The sequence below is a fragment of the Rutilus rutilus genome (genome assembly GCF_951802725.1).
Source record: "Rutilus rutilus genome assembly, chromosome: 20".
NCBI classification, from domain to species: Eukaryota; Metazoa; Chordata; class Actinopteri; order Cypriniformes; family Leuciscidae; genus Rutilus; species Rutilus rutilus.
Window position 1 is genome coordinate 6,521,670 of NC_140225.1, and position 12,212 is coordinate 6,533,881.

Consider the following 12,212-nt stretch of genomic DNA (forward strand, 5'->3'; position numbering starts at 1 on the left):
TAACGGGGGAATTCTTGGTGCAGTGCCTTGTATTTCCGAGGGAATACTGCCAAGATTACGTAAGTGTATGAGAGGAATCCCTCCAGAGAGTCGCAATGGGGTGTATTGCTCGGGTTTACAGCTCTGTCAATATATATACAATAATGAATACATATTCTCCTTTATAAAGGGAAATGCATGTGCTGCAAAAATAGACATGCATCATATGAAATACAGGACAAAAACTTTTCTTTGACAAAATTACATTACACTACATTAGATTGGGTTTCCATGTTTTATGTGGACTTTCCATAGACATAATTATTTTTATACTGTACATACTCTCTAAACCCTACCCCTAAACCTACCCACCACAGAAAACTCTGTTTTACATTTTCAAAAAACATCATTCTGTATGATTTATAAGTTCGGATGCATGCAAATATGATGTTTAGTGTAATAAAAACAAACAATGCAGTGAAATTAAACAATAGTGAGACAATGATATATAATTACAGCTTTCTGGCATGGTGGATCAGCATTTGAAACAGGATTTGGGTATTAAATGAATCTTCTCACAAAGTAAAAGCAGTGGAGTCTGTCCATGTGAGGTAATGGTGTGAGCTCACACTGATGATCCACGCTCAGCACTCCAAATCAATATCTCACTGGAGGGTAAATATCATCTGGTCCCTTATGTTTACCTCTCAAAACAGATATGGACTGAAAAGAAAACACATTTACAAAGGACTTGACCTGCTATAATCCTGAAACCATATGCTATCAACATCTGAGAATCCAATGCAAGTTCAAACATAGGTAGCCTACAATCAGGCCCGGTTCAGAATCAAATCACTGAGGGGACTTCTGAAATTAGTGAGGGTTCAAAGTGCAGAAATGTGTGAGCAATGGCTCCACCAATAAGAATAGCAATGTAAAGTGAGACATTTAAGATTTTTTACAAGTCGTTACTTTTACAAAAAATTAGAATAGAATTTTATAATATATAGAATATCGATATGAACATAAAAAAAATTATGTTAACCTGTCGGCATTTACATTGCTTAACGCGTATCTATCTTGATGTGTTTAACACTTAATTAGTGCAAGATCATTGATGTCACTTTCGAGTCGGACCTCTAAGCAGCATGAAAAACAAAACTTTTATTCAAATTCTAAATTAATTAAATAGTCTAGAAATTCCGCTCCCTTTATAATCCCTAAAAAAGCCTCAATACAAAAAAACTCGCGTTTTGACCATAGACTGTAAAAAATAGGTTTTGACCAGTGAGAGTATCCTGGCTAAATTAAACGCCCCTGATTGGTTCAAGAGATCAACAAACATGTCTGTGATTGGCTTCATTGCTCACTGCTGTAAAAACACATTGTAAATTGAAACATTTGACGTTCTCTAGTCTAGAGTGTAAACACAAAGAGCTTTTGCCAAATCTGTTTCGTTATTACAGTATCTTACGTTTGAGATATTTACAGTAATCAAAAATTGTAGTGGATCAAAAAAACATGTATTTATACTTGTTCTTGTCTTAGGACAACTTTGATGAACTTTTTTGATCCACTTAAAATGTATGTATTTATCTCTGTCAGAAAGTCCTATTGCAGACTCCATCTTAATCCATTTTTCAACCAAGCACTGCACCCAAACAATGACTCAAAGAGTGTTGAAGCATGTGGCCCTTATTCAAGCATGACGCCATGCAAAAGAGCAGAGACGGCTCAATTACCTTGAAGTGAGACAAAAAAACAACAACCACACATTTGGATACTTTCAGATACATTCGGATAGGCATTGTTATATTCTGTATTTGTCTCTTAAGACTCATTCACAAATTTTTCCACAGTTCACCAAATGAAATGATTACGTAACAGATCACACTTCTTTTCAATGTTAATTCAGTTTTCTGACGTAATATAATTTTCATAAAAGTAGATAAAGGTGAATAAATGAAGCTTATGAAAATAGAGTTGGGGGTTTACAAATTTAACACAACTGTTGTCCATCTACATAAAATTGTGAACTATACCATTAAAGAACTACAGGAACAGAAAATCATTAAACTTGTAACGCAAAGGCTGACTAATTTTGAAATAATGAAAAGCTTATTATTAACACTTACATAAAGACAGTCGGGATGGTATGGCATTTTATATCAAGAACAGCGGCCCCAATTGGATAATTGCATATACTGTTGGAGGTCGCTGGTTTAATTAGGTTTTGATCATTTTTTCAGTCTGCGGTACAGTCAATTCATGTCATGGGGCACTAAGACGAAATTAAAACTGAAAATTGGATAAACGTAATTGAAGCCTGAACAGGTTGCCTTTGTTATAATAATTAGTATTGAAAATAAAAACAGACAGACAGATAGACTGAAGAAATGTCATGTCTTTTTATATGTTCCAACTGAGGATTAAAAAAATTAAAGTCTGCCAGGCTCACTCTCCAGACTTATTAACAAGACAAATTGATCAAAGACAGACGGAGCCTCTCTTGTCTCAATAATACTTGTTTCATGACCTGTTTGCACGACTTGGCAAATGATAAGTATATTTAATGAACGTTTGAAATCTGCCTGTAATTGTGAAAGTTCATCAATAAAATTTGATATTGAAAATGAGAAAACACTCAATGGAATCTTTCTAAAATGATCTGGTGTATCCTAATGATATCTTTGCATTTCTTAAGTAAAATGAAACTATAAACTATAAAGTATTATGATTTGGAACACATTATTTTACATTCACACTTAAAGGGAAACCTATTTGGAAAAGAAGTGTGCTTCATTGCACTGAATGTGCACTTCATATCTTAAAAGTATATATTTTTTAAAACTTATACTTGAAGATAATATAATGTTAATTAAATAAATCACACTTATGTTTACTTAAAGAGTACACTTTCATGACTATGTTTCACACTTTTTATAATATTTTATAAAAATGTCAAAGTTTTACTTTAAAAGTACATTTGTTTTAATCTTTTGTTGTGCTTTAACTTATGTTGATGTTTTTATAACGTACTAAAGCACATGTAAAGTACTTGAACATTATTTGAAATTACTTTTAAAGTTAATATTTTATTTGCAACAAATGTGTTTAAATTCAGAAAATTAGATTCAAGTATATTTTAGTTTACCATAAATTCTTGTCAGTACATTGGGCAGTACACTTTAACCATATTTCAAGGAAAATTGTGAAATTGCATACACTGTAAAACAGTGTACAGTTATGACAACATGTTTTTCCAATTTGCTTTAACTCATCAAAATAAGTTAGGCAATTTTCAACCTTTTTATAAGTTATACAAGATTCAACTTATTATTTAATGTGAGTTTAATGTAATTTAAGTTGAAATGACTTAAACATCCAAGTTGATTGGACTTAATTTAAGGCAGTAACTTTTTTTACGGCCCAAAAAATCCGGTATCAATTTAATCAATAAATCATTTTCATTTAATTGCAATAGCATTAGCATTCAGTTAACACTAATATATACTGATATATATATTTAAAGTATTGTGCTCTTTTGAAAAATGTAACAATACTAGCATAATACACAACAATGTTCTTCTTTCACAAGGATAGTTCAACCAAAAATTGTGTTCCACATGTTGGAAATGACATGAGGATGATTAAAGATTTTCTTTAACCCTTACACAATTCTCTCTTACCACTGTATATCATAAATTTGGATACTGATGCTCAAACCGTATCTCAGACTGTATAAAAAAACACCTCGTGACCGATCTTGCTTCCAGCCTAAATTCATTTAGTTAATAAAGCACATCCCAAATATTTTATCCCAAGAAACGACGGTGTTATTAGCAGGTGCTAATCTGCCATTACATGATTAGTCGCAATTGCTTTTCGTAGCTTATCAGACACAGCTTAGAGAATGGTTACAAAAAAGAAATAGTCTGAGCAACCCCACACACCGATGCCTGAGGCAGGAGTAAACACACAGACCACACAATGTCTCACACCCTGGGAGGATACCAGCAAAGATCTGTTCCCTCACAATTACTAGCTGTTTCACTCTCCCTCCTGTCCCATCTGAATAGGGAGCATTACTGATGTTTCCATGACGACGACGAAAAACACCTAATAATTTTGCACAACTCAAGCATGCAACAAAAGAACTGAAAGTTGTCCTGATTCAGAGATTTATCTTGTGTGGATTACACAAACACATGTGGATTACACAAGCATCATTAGCAGCTGAATTACTGATCGAATCACTCCTCCTCTAGATAAGAAAACCTTTCTGCCCTAAAGACCGTGTCTGTGCTGAAGTCCAAACCCCCCACTGTAATACATTAGCAGGATTAAAATTCCAGAGGTAAATCCTGAAGAAGCTGCTATTATCTTGCACTCTTCCCTTTAGCATAAGAGCCCCCCTGTGAAAAAGAAGTGTGCTTAATTGTACTGAATGTGCGCTTAGTATATTTCAAAAAACAGTACTTGCAGCTGCAGATAATATAATATTAGTAAAATAAAAGGCCATTTGAGTGTACTTAAGAGAGTACACTTTCAGGACTATGATTCTTAGGGATAGTTCACCCTAAAAAAAAAAAAAAAAAAGAAGTAAATTCTGTAACTCACCCTCAAGTTGTTCCAAACCTGTATGAGTTTCTTTCCTTTGCTGTCGTTTTTTTCCCCAAACCGATTTGTTTTGTCAATGGGGTCCATCAACTGTTTGGTTACCGACATTCTTCAAAATATCTTCTTTTGTGTTCAGCAGAAGAAAGAAACTCATACAGGTTTAGACCAACTTGAGGGTGAGATTTCTTGGGTGAACTATCCCTTTAAGTACACTTTTAAAAATGCACTTTGTAATAATGTCAAAATAAAGTACATTTTAAATCATTATGTATATTAATCTTTTGTCATGTTTTAAAGTAGTACACTTATTTTCATGTCTTGATTAACATATAAAGCACATGTAAAGTACTTGATCATTATTTTAACTGTAGTGTGTTATTCGAAATTCCATTTAAAGTTATTATATTTTAAGTTAATATACTTCATTGTTTCAAATGTATAATTACAATACATAAGCGTCAAAAGAAATGACATTAAAGTATATTTTAGTTTATAATAATTGCTTGTCAGTACAGTACAAAGACAGTAGTTACTTATGTGGGTATAAAAAGCACTCTAAAGTGTATATATACACACACACACATATGAGTGACAGCCTAAATACTGGCATATTGTCATCTTCCAAACGAGTAAAATATGCCAACATCAAGATCTATTGTGGCTCTCCATCCGGTAAAGCACCGAGTCTCTTCAGAGTTGCTGGCCTCACCCATTTGTCCTACAATGCAGCAGACACCTTTCATAAACCAGTACTTGCACAGGCATCTCACAAAGACAAGAATACCTTGAGGGCATTTTCAAATAGGATTATCTTGGGCTTGAGAACCAATTACTAGAAAGCCATTTAGGCATCTCATCTAGTAGAAATTACAGCCTACGCCTAAATTGTTTTACTTTTGTTTAATATTGTCAGTTTGCTAATAATTAGTGTTATATGCGTGTACACCTTCTTTATGGCACTTACAATAACAAAGACATAATAATTAAGGCATCCATCTTCATTAATTTGGCCTACCTGATTTAAGCCTGCTGCTGACGTCTAATAAGAATGAGTCCCATGTGCAAGAATTCAAACATTTTATAAACTATGAGTGATAAACTATAATTTGTTTGTGAATCACAAGCATATGTTGTGTATGTTTTTTGTTACATTTTGTATAATTTTTTTTTAAATACGCATGAAGTCCAGAGAGATAGCGTATAGAAAGAGAGCACGTGTGCTTAATGCACTCTGCTGCCATCTACTGGTAATGAGAGTTAATGACACTCTGTCTGTGTGCTTTACTCCTCCAGTCTCCCATATAGAGTTGAGCATGTTGCGAGTGTTTCATATACTAACTTTTCAAAAAGCTGCAAGATCGTAATACTGTAATTATAGGAATTATCCCGCAGTTTGACATTGATTCTTTGGAAATAACACTCTTCAACAAACAATGCATTCTCATGCGGTATACACTTATTATTACTTAGTTTGGTTTTAGTAATATTTTTTTTATGTTTTTGAAAGAAATCTTTTCTGCTCTCCAAGGCTGTATATTCTACAAGACTGTATTATACAGTAAAATTAGTAATATTGTGAAATATTGTTCCAATTTAAAGTAGGCCTATATGTAATTTTAACTATAGTGTGTTATTCAATATCACATCAATATTAAATTTAAAGTTACACTAGAAATGACATTAAAGTTTACTATATACATGCATTCAATTTAATTTCAAAGACAATAGAAGTAATTATGAAATTACATATAAAGATGCATGTAAGACCTGCTTAAGTGGGTCAAAAAGCACTTCAGTTTAAATACAAAATTGGTAACACTTTACAATATGGTCTCATTTGTTAACATTAGTTAATGTATTAACTAACATGAACTAACAATGAGGAATACATGTCTTGCAACATTTATTAATCGTTGTAAATGTTAGCTAATAAAAATCCAGCTGTTCATTGTTTGTTCATGTTAGTTCACAGTGCATTAATTAATGTTAACAAATACAACCTTTGATTTTAATAATGTATTGAAATGAACATTAACTACGATTAATAAATGCTGTAGAAGTGTTGTTAGTTCGTGTTAACTAACAAGGAAAGTGCTCGGTTGGATAACATTTTGAGAATATTTGAGTTTGATTTTGCTTGTTGAAGAAACTAACTTGTTCTGCTGGTTTGACGGAGTAGAAAACCTATGTTGGAATCATTATTTCAATGCCGTTTTTATGATTTCTCTAGGTGATTTCTAGGACATTTCAGCAGACAAACAACTTATCCATGCATTTAATTACAGGCCAACCAGATGGACCTGATTTCTAATCCATGGAAATATTGAAAAAGTTGATGAGAACTGGTCTGATGACTCATAAGGTATATGGACTTATGTTGGACAGGGTGCTTTCGTATTTAAATGCACTCATCTGACACCCAGCTCATGTTGACAGCTGAAGATGTGTGAACTACATTTGCGTGGACTGGAAAACTGGTGGGCTGACACTACACTCAGACAGCCTATAACATGAGAGCAGATGAAACTCACATGATCTCAATATTTAAGACAAGCTGAAACTAGACATCCTCGCAATTACCCTTTGAATGTATGCATGTTGAATGATTAAATCATACCTCCAAACGTTTGGCAGTAGACGTACATCATAGTCTTGTGAAGTATTTATTTACAGTTAATGGCCTTCCACAGCAGACACCGTTCAGATCGAAACATCTGTCATCAGAGTGGAAATTCACACAGACAGTAAACAGCACATCACACAAGGTCGCGATACCTTTCAATGGCTTCACACGCAGCTTTCACTTGATTAAATAAAGCCATATTTAATCTAGTCCACTCTATTCTATTTTTTCACCTATTCATTCTTTATTATTATTATACTGTATATTTACATCATTTTATATTTACATATATGTATTCCAGCACTGCTCGCTCTGTTCGTTCTCTCAGCCAGCTTCATGTAGGGCATCATGCTTTAAAAAAAAAGACATGATTGTGTGTATATACAGTGAGGAAAATAAGTATTTGAACACCCTGCTATTTTGCAAGTTCTCCCACTTAGAAATCATGGAGGGGTCTGAAATTGTCATCGTAGGTGCATGTCCACTGTGAGAGACATAATCTAAAAAAAAAAAAATCCAGAAATCACAATGTATGATTTTTTAACTATTTATCTGTATGATACAGCTGCAAATAAGTATTTGAACACCTGAGAAAATCAATGTTAATATTTGGTACAGCAGCCTTTGTTTGCAATTACAGAGGTCAAACGTTTCCTGTAGTTTTTCACCAGGTTTGCACACACTGCAGGAGGGATTTTGGCCCACTCCTCCACACAGATCTTCTCTAGATCAGTCAGGTTTCTGGGCTGTCGCTGAGAAACACAGAGTTTGAGCTCCCTCCAAAGATTCTCTATTGGGTTTAGGTCTGGAGACTGGCTAGGCCACGCCAGAACCTTGATATGCTTCTTACAGAGCCACTCCTTGGTTATCCTGGCTGTGTGCTTCGGGTCATTGTCATGTTGGAAGACCCAGCCTCGACCCATCTTCAATGCTCTAACTGAGGGAAGGAGGTTGTTCCCCAAAATCTCGCAATACATGGCCCCGGTCATCCTCTCCTTAATACAGTGCAGTCGCCCTGTCCCATGTGCAGAAAAACACCCCCAAAGCATGATGCTACCACCCCCATGCTTCACAGTAGGGATGGTGTTCTTGGGATGGTACTCATCATTCTTCTTCCTCCAAACACGTTTAGTGGAATTATGACCAAAAAGTTCTATTTTGGTCTCATCTGACCACATAACTTTCTCCCATGACTCCTCTGGATCATCCAAATTGTCATTGGCAAACTTAAGACGGGCCTTGACATGTGCTGGTTTAAGCAGGGGAACCTTCCGTGCCATGCATGATTTCAAACCATGACGTCTTAGTGTATTACCAACAGTAACCTTGGAAACGGTGGTCCCAGCTCTTTTCAGGTCATTGACCAGCTCCTGCCGTGTAGTTCTGGGCTGATTTCTCACCTTTCTTAGGATCATTGAGACCCCACGAGGTGAGATCTTGCATGGAGCCCCAGTCCGAGGGAGATTGACAGTCATGTTTAGCTTCTTCCATTTTCTAATGATTGCTCCAACAGTGGACCTTTTTTCACCAAGCTGCTTGGCAATTTCCCCGTAGCCCTTTCCAGCCTTGTGGAGGTGTACAATTTTGTCTCTAGTGTCTTTGGACAGCTCTTTGGTCTTGGCCATGTTAGTAGTTGGATTCTTACTGATTGTATGGGGTGGACAGGTGTCTTTATGCAGCTAACGACCTCAAACAGGTGCATCTAATTCAGGATAATAAATGGAGTGGAGGTGGACATTTTAAAGGCAGACTAACAGGTCTTTGAGGGTCAGAATTCTAGCTGATAGACAGGTGTTCAAATACTTATTTGCAGCTGTATCATACAAATAAATAGTTAAAAAATCATATATTGTGATTTCTGGATTTTTGTTTTTTAGATTATGTCTCTCACAGTGGACATGCACCTACGATGACAATTTCAGACCCCTCCATGATTTCCAAGTGGGAGAACTTGCAAAATAGCAGGGTGTTCACATACTTATTTTCCTCACTGTATATATATATTAACATGCCTAAGACTTTTGCACAGTACTGTATATATGAAGAGTTCAGATGCAAAAGCCTCTAAGTGCCATCTGAAATTTTCTTCTAGAATGATCATTTTTATCAAGCTTGTATTTAAATTCAGTAATTTCACTTTAATGGCAATGGAAATGACCTATTAATTGTCTTTTAAGTGAAATTACTGAACTTAAATATACGGGCTTGATAAAAATGATCATTCTAGAAGAAAATTTCTGATGGCACTTAGAGGCTTTTGCATCTGAACTCTTCATATATATATAGGCAAATAAATAGGCAAATTCTTAAGAGTCTTTGACTGAATAATTATTATACCTTTTCTAGCATGTTATATGTTTAGCAACAGTTCTTCTAACCATAATTGATGGGCTGTGTAGCTTTTCATTTCTTAAACAACCATGTAGGAAGATGTTTCATGGCCATATTCCAGGATGACAATGACAAGATTTATCAGGCTCCAAACAATGGTTGGGAGGGAGCTTGAAGAATTATTTTCACACATGAATTGGCACCTCTGAGACCTTGACTTCATTGAAAGTCTTTGGGGTGTGCTGGACAAGACTTTCCAGAGTGCTGGACTCTTGCATTCTCAATACAAGATCTTGTGCAAAAAATGTATGTACCTCTTGATGGAAATAACATCACAACATTTAGACTTCTGCATAGGAAACCGCATACTTGGACATTACAAAACATTTCCCATCAAAATTTTATTTGAGGGTATTTTGCAATTGAATTTATGATACAGGGATGTAAAACAGAACAATTAGAGATCTATTCAATTCTTAACAACACAGTGGAATTTTACTCCTATTAAATGCCGTAAGCTTGATTGGCTCTTTAGGAAAGTTCCCTGTACTTTTATATAGGCTACTGTACTCTATCCCAAACATTATGTATTACACTATGCCATAAATACCTAACGATCAAGCACTGTCATGCATATGTGCACGCAACTGGCTGAATCATTTTTAGCAAGATATCACCAGGACACCAGAGAGTTCTCTACCACTGGTTCAAACAGACAGCAGGTTTCTTTTGAAATCAGCTGGAGGGGGTTAGCGGATGGGGGTGTTAGTGACATCGCGGCTCAAGTGGCAACATTTGTGCAGTTCCAGCGGGACGGGATCGGAGGCCACAGCTGAATCTGTTCTGTTTGATCCGGTCGATGAGAAAGACTGAAGGAGCCAAAGCCTGCATAGCTGAAGCTCTTTAGACGCATGCTGGTTAACTCATGGTGTGAGAAAACAAGACAAATCCCACTGAACCATTCTCTGATCCTTCTTCCTCTTTTCCATTCATCCCTTCATTCTGTTTATCTCCCTCTCCCTGTTATTTTCACTCCACTCCTTTCCCAGGTACCCGAGACAGCCATCCGAGAGCCTATAAGCACTTACAGCGACAGCTTCCAAAGCCCCAAAGGTTTTATGCGATACCGCTGCTCTGACAGAGACATGTTTGGGTCCGTAAGTGGGGATTTCATCTTGGCCTGAAAAATACAAACCAAGCAGAGGATGTTTGTGAGTCGTTCGATAACAAACGCGAGGTGTCCGCAGGTCTAATGTTGAGCGGTAGGCAGCAAACTTGAGACAAGGGGAGGTTGAATTGTGAACTTCAGGGACCACCTGTTGTAGCACAGGACACTGATATGGCTGTGAACGGTTTCTATGGTTTTGATTTGGGCCCAGGCCGAGTGGACGGTGTCTGCTGTGGCCGCTGACAGAGAGACCGTATCTGCAGCTGTCCCTGTTAATTATACTGTTATCCCCGGTTTGGGAGGCGTCCCAATCAAACTGTGGAGTAGATACTGAGCATGACTTCATTGACTCCACGTTCACAGGGAATGATATCTCCCGTTTTGCACCCCTCATAAACGCCTTTGGGTGTTATTGCATAATCTAGCTCACACCTATAAACCCTGCTGTTCCCACACTGTCAAAGACTAGGCTATAGATGTACAAAGACAGTGCACTCATTTTACTATGAATGCGAGAAAGTGCAATATGGAGGAATAAGTCCCGTCTTCTATGTAAAAGAGCCAATCACCAATTGGTCGCTGCCTTTAGAAGCTCTGTGTTCTGAAATTTCACTGAGATTCAGATTTCATTGGTGAAATTTAATCGTAAGCTTGGTGAACAGCTTTGGAGAATTTGATGTTTCCTCATTTAAAGGGGATATATCATGAAAATCTGACTTTTTCTGTTTAAGTGATATAATCGGGTCCCCGGTGCATCTACCAACCCAGAAAACGTGAAAAGTGACAACCCAGTAACTTTGGTTTGGTCAGCCTTTCTCTGCAAGCATGTCAAAAAATAAACCGATCAGATTTCGCTTTAATCTGCACGTTTCCACCCACAGCGACGCCATTTGGTTTTCACAAGCACAACAGTGTAACCAGTTCTAATGCAATGGCAAAAGTTTGAACAATGCATGCAAACTGCTCTGTCACTGGCTGCACAGACCAGCACTGAACACTATTAGACCAAGAAATGTCACAGCTGTCTTATAAAGACCTCAGGGAACTGTGTCAACTTGTGTTAAAAGTTAAACATGACGGTGCAAGTCGATGAGATGAATCAATGTAACTCCACAACAACTACATGTAGGCCTATCCACTAACCATTCAGAAACGTCCAGGTGTAGTCTAAAAGTTGCAATCTCTCTAGAGTCTGGTCTCTCCGTAAGGCTGCTGGTTATTTCTGAGATTTTTCAAGTGTTTTGTTATTGCTGGAGTATCTATGGAAGCTTGTTTCCGCCACAAAATAAAACATTTTAAAAGATAATTGCGACTTTTTATCTCACAATTGCGAGTTTACATCTCGCAATTCTGACTTTATTTCTCAGAATTGCGAGATATAAAGTCAGAATTGCGTGAAATAAAGTCGCAATTGCGTGTTATAAAGTCAGAATTGCGAGATATAAAGTCAGATTTGCGTGAAATAAAGTCAGAATTGCGTGTTATAAAGTC